The sequence below is a fragment of the Lutjanus erythropterus genome, chromosome 10 (assembly GCF_056507025.1).
Source record: "Lutjanus erythropterus isolate fLutEry1 chromosome 10, fLutEry1.hap2, whole genome shotgun sequence".
Lineage (NCBI taxonomy): Eukaryota > Metazoa > Chordata > Actinopteri > Lutjaniformes > Lutjanidae > Lutjanus > Lutjanus erythropterus.
In genome coordinates this window covers 38,674,230-38,687,421 of record NC_139326.1, presented here as the reverse complement: position 1 = coordinate 38,687,421, position 13,192 = coordinate 38,674,230, and the positions used below count along the sequence as shown (strand labels likewise).

Here is a 13,192-nt window from a genome sequence, read left to right as displayed (position 1 = left end):
ACTTGATGTAAATGTACTTAGTTACTGTCTACCACTGATGACAAGATGGATGGAATAGATTGACAGTGACTGATGATTGAAGAAATATTGAATTTAAAATCAATTAAAAGACATTTATGTTAATGTCAAAATTCACTTGTGTTAAGATTCTACACAAAATATTCTATTGAATAAATGTTGTGTTTTGTGGCTCATTCTGTTCTTTATAGATCTACTTATTCTTTGACTGACAGATGGAACAAACTGTTGTAAAGGAAGGAGGATTGTAGTGGGAGCACTGGGCTGTGACTGTGTGGCAAATGGTCTACATGGCGGATGGCGCGTTAGCAGAATTTTGCTTAGGGCCCCATGCAGATCAGGACCGGCTCTGCAGGAAATAATACAATATGTGCACCACTGTAATCCAGTGTTAATCCCGTAGTGCCTCACCACAACTGACAAATTATTTTAATAGATCTTTTTCACAGCAGCCATATTGATATGATGGAGTTGTGTAAACACAGGTGTTACTAATGATACTAATTAAGGTTCCATTCCATTTAGGTCAGACAGAGTCAGGGTGCTGCTATTTTACATGTTGGCTCACTGGAAAGGTTCTGCTGCACTAAATGGAACTGGACCTTAATGACAACTGCATTTACCCTGCTATTTCATATCCATATGTCTGCTGTGAAAAAGGTCTATTTTTTGCCACTGTAAGTAGGCCCTCCCTTTTCATGTATGCAATGCATTGTGGGAGAATAGTGGATGAGCATAATAGAACACAATAACACCATTAACAGTGCTGAAGCACACTTAAAATGGGGCCTCCATCCACAGGAGACACACCTGCCTCCTGCGACACTACGATGTACTGAAAACATGTTTAGAATGAGCTTGTAGATCTGGGACACATAATGGACATTGAGATGGACATAGAGACATCATTATTTGTATCCGTTCAACGAACAAAATGATCATTATCTGTATTTGAGTATCAGACCAGAAGCAGCCGTGTTTTATATTGGAACTTGCGTTAAATCAGGCAGATGTTTTATTTTCTAACTTAATATTTATTGGCATTGTAATTGTTGTGCCTATAAAGTATCAGAATGATTTAATATTGGCATATAATTAATTATCAAGTATATTTCCACATCCTTAAACTGTAGTCTTCTTTTCATCTGTCTCTCTTTTTATTTTTATGCACACTACGTTTTATGAATCCCCCCCACCACCTCCTGTTAAACTGGCCGATATCAGACACTGAAAAATCAGACACTGAAAAATGTATACATCCAAAAATTCTGTTTTGTAGTGGAAACTGAAACTCCACAATAACACATATTCAAGTGTATTAAAATATCCTCCTGTTGAAGATCACTTGTTCTTGAAAATTGGGACAAAATTGTATTTTGATGAGGTTTTCGATTTTTACTCTTCAATTATGCTGGAAAATATATTTTAAAGGATTCTTGGCTATTAAACCTTGTAAAAGGCCAAGATCCTAGGGATTACATTTTTTATTAAATATGAGCAGCCGTTTTATTTTTTAAAGTATCTTAGAGTGTTTAATGTTAATGAAAATACACATTTTTAAACCATAATTCTTATTTAGCTTTGATTTAGAAGGACTACAGAGTTTACATGTTATGGTTGAGACACATCTAATGAGCAGATTTCCCACCTTTTTTTAAACCAGGAAGTGAGACAGGGGTCCTTAGTGTATAGCTAACCCTTTTTATGCCTGATTAAATCACATTTTTGTAAATTTCTGATGGAGTTGACAGAAATCTGGGATACAACTTTAAAGAGCCAATATTTTCATGAAAAATATATTTAAATACAAAGATGACTATAATAGCACATTTCTATACCTATGTTATCAGCAGGTATTGTTAGTTTTAAATTTTTAAGGCTTTTAACACATTTTTTCATTGCTTGAAGTTGTGAATTCTTGTCTGGGACAAGGCTGGTTTCTGGCTCAGAGCAAGTTTAAAAAAAATTAAAGTAGGCCAAAATATTTCATAAATTACTTATAATAAATTAATTATGCATATATGTAATTTTATTTAAGTAATACATTTTCACCAAAAAAATTGGAATCAGAGTGTTGGTATTTTTTACTTATTTATTTATTTATTTTGGAAGAACATAATTTTTCTTAATTCTCAAGAATGGGCGAGATAAAAATCTTGACGTTGAGGTAATCATGGAGCTGACTTACTCGTTTGAAGGTATGTCTTTAATCTGAAGATGCTGTAAAGTGATAGATAAATGGTTCATATACATCTCTGGGATAAATACACTGTTTCCATAATTTCTTCATAATAAAAGTCCTGTGTTGTGTCCTTATTTAAATGCTTTGATTATGAAGCTGCACAAACAGGAGGGTTTCATCAGCAGTTAATTAACACAACTCCAACACAGCTCAAAGCAAATATGAAATGGTAAAATAAAGCAGATACCTGACAGTACAAACAGCAACACAAGAGATGTTATTTCAAGACATAAAGATTCTGTTAGAAGCTACAAAAGTACTGAGAGCTGAACGTAAAGAGACTTTAAGAAACTTCTTTCTCTCTGCTCTCCTGCACATGACCTCAATATCATGACACTCGGATGTTCGAGGGGAAGAAAGGAGGATCATCACAGGTTGGCTGGGGCCAGCAAGATGTCACCACTGCCCACTTGGAGGAGGGCTGGGCTCACTTTGGCCCACTCCAGAGTAGGTCAGCTCGGCACAGCTCAGCAGGCTGAAAGTGATAATGGAAACGCATTTTGGTGTGGTACGGTTTGGTTCAGTACAGCCAAAAGCATCAGTGGAAAAGGCCCATTTGAGACTATGTAAAGTGCAGTAAGATCAGTTGGTGAGCTTTGCAGGAGAAGTCAACTATTAATTAAAAGGAGCAAAAGTTGCACAGAAAGGAGGATAATTCTAAACCCATAAATGTGTATTTCATAGTAAAAGAGCTTAAATACGCAATTTATTCTGGTTGGAGCATTTTATGATTCCAACCTTTCAGTGTTTGCATTATTGAAGCAGTTCCAGCTATGTTTCATGTTGTGTAAACTCAAATGTCAGGCAATCTTTGCACCAAGGTTGGTTAAGCTGAGAAAGAAAAATGGTTTCTTTTAATGTTTATTGATTGTACAAAACTGGCCACTGGCTTCCTGACATTTTTGCAAAAGTGGCCCCTGTGCAAAGCAATTTGAGGATCCCTGCTATAATGTGATATTGTTCCGTTTATCCTCTCCGGGTTCTCTGGCTTCCTCCCACAGTCCAAAGACATGCATTCTAGGTTAATTGGTGACTCTAAATTGGCCGTAGCCGTGAATGTGAGTGTGAGTGGTTGTCTGTCTCTATGTGTGTCAGCCTTGCGATGAACTGGCGACTTGTCCAGGGTGAACCCCGCCTCTCACCCAGTGTCAGCTGGGATAGACTCCAGCAGCCCGCGACCCTTACGGAATAAGCGGTTACAGAAAATGAATGAATGAATGAATGTTCTGTTTATCTTGTTGTGGTGTGGTGCGGCAGCAACACAATGCCACATGAGGGAGAGAGATTTTAGATGTACATATTAATGACATGGGCTGTAAAAAGCACAGAAAAACACTTGATAAAAGTGACTGCTATGAGAATGGTTACACTGAAAAGCTTTGAGCAAGGAGGAGGCTAAGCTAAATTTGCTAAACAGAACTGAGAGGAGCACAGGTGAGGACCTCCTGTCCGGTTTGTTGGTGACTGGAGGCAAAGCTGACTAAGTGAATTTAGTTGAAAATCTCACCTGACTCCATCATCATCATGTGTGCAGCTCTGAGGACACACATGCCGTGAAGTCTCTTAGAACAGTGCAGAGTGTTAAAAATCCATCCTGTCTGGATGTGATGGAGTTCATAAGTGGGGACGTGTGTGTGTGGTGGGGCGTCTTGACCCTTCCACTCAGCACACACAGTTCTCAGGGCGTCTATTGCTTTTGGCAGTGATAAAGAAGCTCAGTGGGCGCTGATTTATGGCCGCAGCAGCGCTGGAATGACACATCGCAGTCGCAGCGCTGAGACACACACTGAACATCCATCAACACTGCAGGGACAGCCATCCATAAACCTCACATCACCAAATCGTTGGGAGGGTGAAGAGCAAAGCAGAGGACGGGCCTTACACATAAAATACTCTGCCTCAGTGATTGTGGTGGACAGGAGGGAAGAGTTATTATTAATAATGTAATTTTTCATTGATCCGTGGTCAGCTGCAGAGCCAGTGGGGGCTCAGAGTTTTGCTCAAGGACACTTCAGCAGAGGCAGGTTGGGGTTAAACCTGAGTCCTGGACTGAAGGAGAAGTAGTGATACTGACATGAGCACAAAATATTCAGGAATATGATACATGTGCTGTATGTTTTATTTACTTTGCCAAATACATGTTGAAGGAAACATGAGGTCATAGGAAGGAGGTCAAGGTGGGTGGGAGGATTTATAGGATACAGGGAGGTTCATGTTCTGCACTCAGCATGTTGATCAGTACAAGCTATCGTACTATAGCGCTAAAAGGAGTTGTTCAGACTTTTTAGGATGTTTTGCTGTGGACATGGTCAGCAGAGATGGGCATAGTTGCAAACTAGGGTTGGGCGATAGAACGAACATATTGCCTATTGATGGTTGGACTGTTTTGGGGGGTGTTTTGGCTGATTTTTGGGGCAACCCACCCAGACGGACCATGAGTGCTCTGAGCTGGGTGAGGAGTGAGAGGAAAACAGCCTGCAGAGTCAGACTCTTTACACTCTTTTCACGCAGTGACTGAAGGATTTCATTCAACCAAACCAGAGTTGGTGATTGTCAGAAAAGTGGACAGACTAACAGAGACGGTTTTGATGAATTTTACATGTTTTTCTGTCAAATTTGACTCAAGTGTGTTTCATCAGGCGTCAACGGGACAATGAAGCTTGTCTTGGCTCAGTAAAAGAGAGAGACTTGAATTCAGAAGGTGAAAGTTGGATGTTTCTGTTTTAAAAGGAAAGTAAGTGTGAGGATATTCAATTTCTTGAAACTTTGAGTTTATTTTGTGTACTGAGCGTAGTGAATGTACACAGCGTACGTAACATAGGGAATTTTCTGCTTGCGCACATCTCCGAGGACATGGGACGGACGGACGAAGATATTCTCAATCGCTGATGAACAGACTGACGATGATCTATTGGAAATTTTTAAAAGATTGCTCAACCCTGGTCACAACCCTGCTGATTATCCTGGGAGACTCACAATTTTCATTGCCCTCTCTCAGTTTCCTTGTGGGGTAACAAGTCCCCCATATTTATCCCAATTTATTAAAAATTTCCACACTTTCTTTTTAAATGTAAAGTTTTAACGTAAAGTGGCAGATTTTTTCAGCCTAATATACCCTTAGAAAAACATTTGTATATATTAATTTTCATTTGAAATTGGACCTCTAGGTAAGGCTAAATGCGGTGCTCCCATTGTGTTTTCCAGCTAAGAAGCATAAGTTACTTAGGATTTTTTTGAATTTTCTTTCTCTAAAAGTCAATAGAAAGCAGGAAACAAAGTCTATGAAAGTGTCTGAGGTCTCAAGGTTAGCAAGAACAGTGATTTATTTTTCAGAAACAATGCAACAACAGCACCAGTGACCTCTGAAACCTGTTATTTCCAATGGTTTGTGCCGTGCCATGACAAATTTCCTCTGCATCCAACATAGCTGCACATGTTGTGCTGAACACTGCGACGAGCACAGCTCAAACTGCACCATCTGAAAGGCCCTATTATTGCATCTATTATTGCTACCTTAAAAAAAAGGGCCATCTAAAAACGTCTGTATCAATTTAAATCATAATTGCCAACTTTGAGGCCTCATTAATTTGATTTTCAGACTTTGTTTCTTGTATTTTGGTGACTTTAAAAGAATCTATCAATCAATCAGACTTTATTTATATTGCACTTTTCATACAACACAAAGTGCTTCTCACAATAAAACAATCAAAAACCCCACACACACCCACAACAATGACTGTAATTGATAAAAGCAGTAAAATAAGAACAGCACTCATTAAAAACAGGAACTGAGGAAACACTGTCATAAATGAGGAAACACCAGGGGCAAGATAGAAAATCAAAATAGAAAAATAAACTAAAATTAAGGAATAAATAAGTGTAAACTCCAAACAGTAGATATAGCAAAAAGTTAAGAACACAAAATAAAATACTAAAAGAGAGGACTTGTATAGAAATTAGTAAAACAAAGATTCAAATAGTAGGGTATTAAAATGAAAACAATCCACAGAATAAATGATGAAAACAGATTAAGATGTCTACATAAATACACAATTAATAAATAGATGAATTTCAATCATAAAAGCCAGACTAAAAATAAAAAAAAGACGGAAAATAATAAAATAACAAACACACTGCAACAGTGGGTTAGGATGCAGCAGATTTTATGAAAAAACAAAAACCTTTTTTCTTCAAAGCTTTCCTGTAGAAACGTGAATTTGGCGTAGCTGTGTTGTTGTTTCAGCTTTTTGAGTGGTAGAGATTATACGTGCTGTGCAGTGATGCCAGAAACAGGTTGTGATAATGAGAAGGGAACAAAAGGTGTGGAAATTTAATATAAATCGGGTGAAATACAGGACAGTTGTGACCCGGGAGGAAACACAGGTGATGAAAAGGGTTGGCAAATATGATTTAAGTGTTCCATACATTTATGTTTATATTTTCACTTTACCTTGGTGTCAGACAGCCTTTTATGATGGGAAACTACTGTTATCTGAGCTAAATACTGCTCTCTCCAAAGCCACCAAACACTGTAATTGTACCCTGTAGATCTCAGGACTTGCTGGTCTACTGCTGCCTCGATGTGGGGTTCTCAGTATCAATGCACCTTAGCCTTCTACCAAGGTTTCTAAGGTATACCTTAGCAAAGGAACTTCCCAGACTGTCCCTTATACTTTGGAGAAAAATTTAAATAGTATTTAATGAATATTTAATAGTCAGTGTCTTACTATGAACATACAATTAAATTTTTACAAGAAAAGAAATGTTTGTGAATTCTGTCAATTACAGTTCTTAGAAAGACTGAAAATCGGAATCGGCCGAGAAAATGTGACCTTGTGATAGTTCCACTAAATATGTAACCTATAGCCTACAAAGTATTAAACAGAGAATTATTTGTGACATATAAGAAAGTCTGAGGCTTATTGAAAGGCCAGGATAAATCATAGAGCTGAATGGCTTTCTTCTACAAGCTGATCCATGTTTAATTGCTGTATGTACGCGTGTGTGCGTACATATGTGCCTGCGTGTGTGTGCATAGCTCTCAGGGTCAGTCTGGGGTTCAGGCGACTATAGCCTAACCAGACAGTCAGGAAAGCCATATCTTCAGTTAGCTACATTACAAAAATTAGATTAGTATTATGGAGAGGTCCTATATTTTATTAGGCTATGAACAGACATTAAATGGAAACATTCTCATGATGTGTTCTGCACAGAAATGTTGTTTTCATAATTCATTTTTGCGAAGTTAATTTTAAACTAATTATGTAATTTGTGCAAGTAGTCCAGACGTGAACTGTACTGCAGCTGTCCATTTGAAAAGTATAATGTTGGTGTAATAAAGCTAAAACTGTGAGTGAGGAGACTCTGGGAAACAGCCTGTAAGCTAAAGGGAGACCTGAAGGTACAGCTTAAGATGCATGTAGCGCTATTGTTCTGGGAAACTAAGCCCTATTTGTTTTAGTGATGTGTCGATGGTGTGAGTCGTTCTTTTTGTCTCTTTTTTGCTTTTTGTGAGAATAGAATGATATTTTCATCACACTGCTCACTGGCAACACACACGCCATCCTTCATCAATCATGCCATCAGCAGGGGCTCCAGTGTGGGCCTTTTGCAACAAAATGTATTATTATTTTGATAAGCTGTGTTTTTACTAATTATTTCACGGATAAACTCCTGCTCCCTAAAACAAAAAAAAAAAGAAAAAAAGAAAAAAACAATAATGAGCTGTTCTTTTGTCTTGGAAAGGAACAGAGCCAAAAGATCTGAACCATAATTCCCATCACTAGTTAGTTTTGTTGTGTGACTTTGGTGCTCGAAAAGAGTTAATTTGCATTTACTAAAGTTACAATAACATCAGTTTCACTCAGGGTCAGGGCTGCTGGATAGAGACACGGTTGCTGTGGTCTGAAGTCTCATCCGGGGTTTCAGGATCACTGATCAGGGCAGTGGTGATGCACATATCTGGCTCTGTGACAGAGAGGAAAACAGAGACATCATAAATCACATGAAACGCTAAATGGCAGCTGCAGACTCCAGACACTGTTTAAATCTGGCCAGTTACCTTCTTGGTTTATTTTCTTGGTTTCTGGGACAATGAAACCCCAACGGTGGACAGTTGCAGAGAATAAGAAAGACAATCTAAAAACAGGGTGGCACATTGCCCAGATGTCTATGGGGACCATCCTGCAAGCAGAACCATCTCGACTCCGACCCCTGCTACTGCAGCCATGTTTCACGTTGAAGTGTCCGTCAGCCACGGTGCCCTGACATGATCAGTCATTACAGCTTCCTGAGGACCAGAGTGATGGAAAAGAGCAGAAAAAAAAAGGGACGGTGAAAGAATCGGGGACAGAAAAATGGCAAAAAATAAGCAGCTTTCATGTCTCAAACTGACAAATGTGTTCATGTTGACGTAGATTGGCAGAAATTCAGCGCTTGTTTTCAGATAAACATCACACTGACTAAAAATAGTCCAAACACACATCCTCCAGACCGACCGTTTTGAAGCCACATTGTTTGGAATGTGGGAGACAATGAAAAATGTATGATGTGTCACCACTGGATTACACACACATTTTCAAACAAACAAAACAAAAAGACATTGAAATTGTGGGACACAAAAACACTTAATATTGTCTCTACCAATGAAAGCCCCAGTCCAGTTTCAAGTCACAGAGGGGAGTGCTGTTAAAACAAGCATTAGCCGCGGTCTGCCCCTTTGAAACTCTCAGTGTGCTTCATTGAACAGGATTACACTCATTTAATATACAGTCTATGGCTCCATCTCACTATTTGGATTGCTGGACTCATTTTTGCATCCCCAGTCACTACATGCTCCTTTAAAGGGATAAGTCACCCAAAAATAAAAAATCAGTCTACAAAAGTTCACAAAGCACTGCTGGAGTTTCACAGGAAAACAGTGTTGTAGAATCTCCATGATTTTATAACAACATAAAATGCCTCCATACTGCTTGTCTGGTGTAATCCAAGTCTCCTAAAGCCCCAGCGTGCCAAGGTGACTCAAAAAATGTTATTTACACCATGTTTTTAGCCTGAATCTTCACTGTAGATCCTTAGCTTGGAGCCACGTTCATGTGCACACTGTCTGAATGGGGTGTGTGTGGTGTGATGGTGTGCAAACAGCCTGTTGGGACTTTAGGGGACTTGGATTATGCCACATGTGTAGTATGGAGGATTTTTTTTGTTGTTTTTTACATTTGAAAACTGGTCACCATTCACTTCCACTGTTTTGGAGATTCTGCAACACTGTTTTCCTGTGAAACTCCAGCAGAGTTTTGTGGACTAACAAAATAAATCCAACCCTCAATCAGCATGAGGGTGAGCAAATAATGACTGAATTTTCATTTTGGGGTGAACTAACTAACTAAAAATTGAATACAGCAGTTTGGTCGGTGCCCTGTGCTTTAAACTCTGACGCTGCAGGTCCTCCACTAGAGTCATTTCTGGAGGCAACCCTCCAGCGTTATGTTCTGATGTGCAGTCAAAGTCATGTGAGCAGAAAGAACGTTCACCTAGGAGATAACAGGCTTCGTGTGAGAACCGCTTATACAAACAGATTTGTTCTCACATCGTACGTACGAGTGATTTAGGAGAACTTGCATATACCAGTTTTCTTGTATTTTGAATTTTCTTTCAGATACAAAAACAATTTCTGAGTGTTCTAGACATGCCATACAAGTCCTGTACAGTCAGTCTGCTTGTATCCACACCAAAGTTTTTCCCTAATGACTGTATATTTCATTAGTTTGAAGACATTTTGAGTTTGAAAAATAAATTACACTTAATAATTATGTTTACATTATTCTGTTTGACTAAATTTCAAATTATAACTATAAATTTACATATAAAGCCTCTCATCCTTCATTCAGTGATCTATTATTACCTGCTGTCAGGTCATATATCTGCACATGCAGGTTTATGAAGTCTCTGTCCAGGTGGACATCCTCACTTATCCTGTCCTCTGTCTCTGTGATGAAAACTTCCCCTTAACCTTCTCCTCTCAATGCAGTCATCGATTGCCCCTTACGAGTCATTTTTTTCTTCTGAAATTATTTTCTTAATGAGACATTTCTTCTTTATTTCAGTGACAGTACAACCCTCAGGGAACACGGCATTAAGAGCACTTGCTTTTCCCGTTTCTTTTCTTTAGCAGGTCTTTTAATTCTACTGTTGACGCTGTTAAAATGACAGATTTACCTTTATGGATCTCTGAAAGCAGGACGTCAAACTCCAAACTCTTTAGGTTTATCTTCTTTCTTTTTTAATGCTATTTTAATGGGTGAACACTTCCTGACATATGGAGCAGGAAGCGCAGCATTATAGGGGTGTTAATTATGCTAATTTACTAGTCTCATGCATGTGCAGTCAGATACACACAGATGGATCATTTACACAGTTATCTGAAGTTACAAGTGTTGAATCTGATGTGACATGTTCTTATGAGCTCTTTGTATGAAAAAGAGTAAGAGAAAGATAAAAAATATTAAATTGTTCTTGCATGAGGCCCAGTGTTTTGTGCTCAGTTTGAAACCAAAAGTCAACACTTTCCTCTTTTTAAGTCACATAATTTATGTAGGTTACTAAATTGTATGTTATGTAAGTTGCATACATAATGTTTCATCAGGGCAGCACAGTGGTGCAGTGGTTAGCACTGCCGCCTCACAGCAAGAAGGTGAGTTCGATCCCCCAGCTCCCCGGCTGGGGGAGGGCCTTTCTGTGCGGAGTTTGCATGTTCTCCCCGTGTCTGCGTGGGTTCTCTCCAGTCCAAAGACATGCATTCTAGGTTAATTGGTGACTCTAAATTGCCCGTAGGTGTGAATGTGAGTGTGAGTGGTTGTCTGTCTATGTGTCAGCCCTGTGATGAACTGGCGACTTGTCCAGGGTGAACCCCGCCTCTCGCCCAATGTCAGCTCGGATAGGCTCCAGCAGCCCGCGACCCTTACGGAATAAGCGGTTACAGAAAATGAATGAATGAATGTTTCATCATAAGTTTTGTTTCCAAAGCTGACTTTGATTTAGTTTTAGTCATTTTTGCCAATTATGATATTTCACCCTAGACTCCATCTCTTCCATGTAAGACCTGACCTTCGATCTCTCTGTTTCCTGGTGTCTTTGTTGCGTCTCCGCCAGCGTCTGTGTGAGTCACAGCGATAGTCAGCACTGTGGCCTCAGAGCCCCCGCTAATTCTGTGCCTCTCCCGTAAAACAGCTAAATGATGTGACAGCAGATGCACGAGGCAAGGGAGCTTCAGTGGTTTAAATAGCAGAGCTGAAAGGACTATGAAATCACTCAAGGAGAAATGATGAAAGGTTCCAGTGATTCAGCACCAGGCAAAGGTTCAACACAATGTATCTGCACCAACAGACAGGAGGGCATTGTCTCTCAGTCACTGTTTGGTAGATTAAATAACAAATAACAGACAGATCTGCTGGAAAAAGCTGGTGGCAGATGATTGTGGGTGCAGATATTGTTTGTGTGGTAGCCTGGGCAAGCCCACTTTCCTTCAAATTATATTTCAATTGGATAATCCTGCACTTCACCATTTAGTTTCAAAGTCAACGTTCACTAGTGGTTGACCATAAACATATATATAAATCCTAAACATACCACACTTTATCATGCTTTGCGACCTTTGGATATCATACTGATGCACAAGATAGTAGCTTTATGAGACACAGCAAGAAAGCCTTTTTAGCACAGGATTAACATTGTGAAACAGTTGCACTTTGGTTATGTTTACTCACCAAAACTACTGAACAACACAGCTACTTGGATACACTTAGAAAAAGATGTTTTGGGTTGTGGTTAGTATGTGATGGTGTGTGTGATGTGACGCTTAGGGCTGGGTATCATTTAAAAAACTATGATAGTACCAATACCGGTGCCTTTAAAGAGGTACAGATACCACTGGAGTACTTAGTCTTTATGAAGAACACTTGTGGTGATCGGCTGGTCATTTTTTTCTAGATCTGGTTACCAAAAGGATTGGATGCTGGTATAATTTGATTGGAGAACTTTGGATGGTACTTGGTAGAGGGTTATTTCAATCAATACCTTAAAGGTATTGATTAATGATACTCAGCCCTTTTTTCGTCTCATCATGTCAATGAAGCAAGTCACAAGATGAAATTCACATGAGGCACGTAACGTTGTTTACCTTAAAACTTTTGGTAACATTTCAGTTTTACATGGACATGAACTCTGGTCTCCTGGTCAAAAGTCCTGTGTGCTTGAGCCGTCCAACCAACCCACTTCTTCCAGATGCAGACCATCTTCTTCTTTAATTTATGTCCAAAGCCCACTCTGTCACATACAGCTGTAGATGGACTTACATTAAAGTCACTTGAAAGCCCTGTGGATTGCATACAGCTGCTATTGGATACCCTGTGCATCTGTTTGAGCCATGACAAAACGGTCAGTCTTTGTGTGTGTGTGTGTGTGTGTGTGTGTGTGTGTGTGTGTGTGTGTGTGTGTGTGTGTGTGTGTGTGTGTGGGCATGAAAGGACTTGACTGAAGGAAAGAAAGTAAAGGCTGGCTGGCAGCAGGTTGTTTGTCTTGAACTAACCACTGATGCTGATTCTAGGTAAGCTCCAAACATTTATAGATTCTCTCTTAGTCCAAACAGAACTCATCAAAGTCAACCACCTCCCAAGGCAGCACAACTGATACACATAACCAGTGTTTCCCCTATCCTGGTCCTCAGAGCTCACTGCCCTGCATGTTTTAGATGTTTCCCTGCTTAAACACGCCTGATTCACATGATGAGCTCGTTATCAGGTTTCAGGTTATCAGGCAGAGGCTTCATGATGAGCTGATCATCTGAATCAGGTGTGTTGGAGCAGGGAAACATCTAAAACATGCAGGGCGGTGGGCTCTGAGGAGCAGGATTGGGGAAACACTGTATATCTGATA

The 13,192-nt window shown here is 39.5% G+C and overlaps 1 protein-coding gene across 1 annotated transcript in view; it reads left to right on the top strand.

The window, feature by feature from the left end:
• The window catches only part of LOC146320846 (whirlin-like), a 176,023-nt gene that overhangs the window by 59,026 nt on the left and 103,805 nt on the right, over positions 1-13,192 (top strand). The gene's annotated exons all lie outside the window — the stretch shown is intronic.